The 1672-nt window shown below is 34.2% G+C and overlaps 1 pseudogene; it reads left to right on the top strand.

Moving 5' to 3' along the window:
• The first annotated feature begins 345 nt into the window (after nucleotides 1-345).
• On the top strand, nucleotides 346-1456 carry LOC108759012 (uncharacterized; annotated as a pseudogene).
• The last annotated feature ends 216 nt before the right edge of the window (nucleotides 1457-1672 follow it).

Genomic DNA, 1672 nt, shown 5'->3' with positions numbered 1-1672 from the left:
TGCAAAGTAACGGACATGGCGGAACATGTTCTATTGGAATTATTAGATTCATCTGACGAAGATGAAGTAGTAATTCCACCATTAGAAGCAATTTTAATCGAAGATAATAATGGTTAGAAATACAAATGACATATATTATTATATTTAGATATTACATATATTATTATATTACATATATCAGTATTATTGTAACATACGCAAAATTTAACCTAACCCTAAGTTTTTAGAATATAACGAAATACAAATATTACATCCACAATTACAGTTAATCAGAAGAATTCAGCACAAAAAGTACAAAATTATATCGAAAATATCGTTACTAATTATGATAACAGAGATTTTATAATGCATTTTCGATTATCCGGAGCAATAACAAACGATTTAATAAATCGATTCAGAGTATCCGATATATTTACTTCTATACAAAGTATGTTTTTATTTAATAAGAAGTTATATTATTTCTGTACCCGATATATCTGCGATATCCGACAAATTTAAGCTTTTTTTCTAGACTACGAACGGGACTAAGTGATTCTTATAGATGAAACCTTATGTAATAGAGCAATTTTGTTTATGGATTCGTTTAGAGCGATAAAAAATCTATAAAATTCACTTAGTCCTGTTCGTGGTCTAAAATCCGTATTAGACAGTATTAATTAATACATAAATTAATAATTAATAAAAATATTAACCGATAAGGAAATAGAAAAAAAGCTTTAATAAATATTTATTTTATTTTATCTTTTTTTACATTATATATATTTTTTAGATCGTGTACGACATACAAAAGTAACAGCTGAAAAACATATTTTATGTAATCTGTGGTTTGTTGGGCACGAAAGTTCATCTTACCGGGATGTTGCTGATCGTTTTGATATCACAATAAGCACTTTATACCATATAATCACAAGAGTGACTGAATTTATTATGACTTTGGCACATAATGTTGTAAGATACCTAACAATAGCAGAAAAAGAAGAAACATCAACTTACTTTTTTCAAGAAAAAGGATTTCCTAGTATAATTGGTAATGCATTCACACTTATATTCATTATTAATATATTGCAAGGTTCTTATGAATATAAATGAAATACAAATAATGCCAATATGAGCTGACAAGCAGCTGGTGTCAACTCGTACTGGCATTATTTGTATTGGACTTATATTCAGGTTTTGTTTGTTTTTTTTGTGTTTTACTTATACATTACTGTTTTTGTAGGTGCTATAGATGGTTCCCATACAAGGATTGAACAAACCAATAGAAGATGCCGATTCTTATATTAATAGGAAACAATTTTTTTCATTACATATTCAAGGGACAGTTAATCACAAATTACAGTGCATTACGCATACTCGCTCCTCGTGGGGGAAGAGACGGGTTATGCGGGACTCTCCCCCAGACGTAGCCGATCCGGGGGCCTACCCACTAAAACCCCAGCGGGTGACCCGTTCCTAGCGCTGGTTGGGATCTAGCCGGGCACTTCGATGCTGTAGAACTTCCGGCCAGATCCCACGCGCGCCACACAAGACTGCGCAGTCCTATCTCCATGACGCGAGAGTGTCACCACCTTCCCGCGTCACCTGTATCTCGCATCATGTGAGATGGTGGGGGACAAGAATTCCCCACAGTTGCTCGCCCCTGTGATGCCTGTGAGTGGAGCCGGCGTCGTCC

The sequence above is a fragment of the Trachymyrmex cornetzi genome, unplaced genomic scaffold (genome assembly GCF_001594075.2).
Source record: "Trachymyrmex cornetzi isolate Tcor2-1 unplaced genomic scaffold, Tcor1.1 scaffold1654, whole genome shotgun sequence".
NCBI classification, from domain to species: domain Eukaryota; kingdom Metazoa; phylum Arthropoda; class Insecta; order Hymenoptera; family Formicidae; genus Trachymyrmex; species Trachymyrmex cornetzi.
Note: the sequence above shows the minus strand (reverse complement) of the source record. Positions and strands in the feature narration are given on the sequence as shown.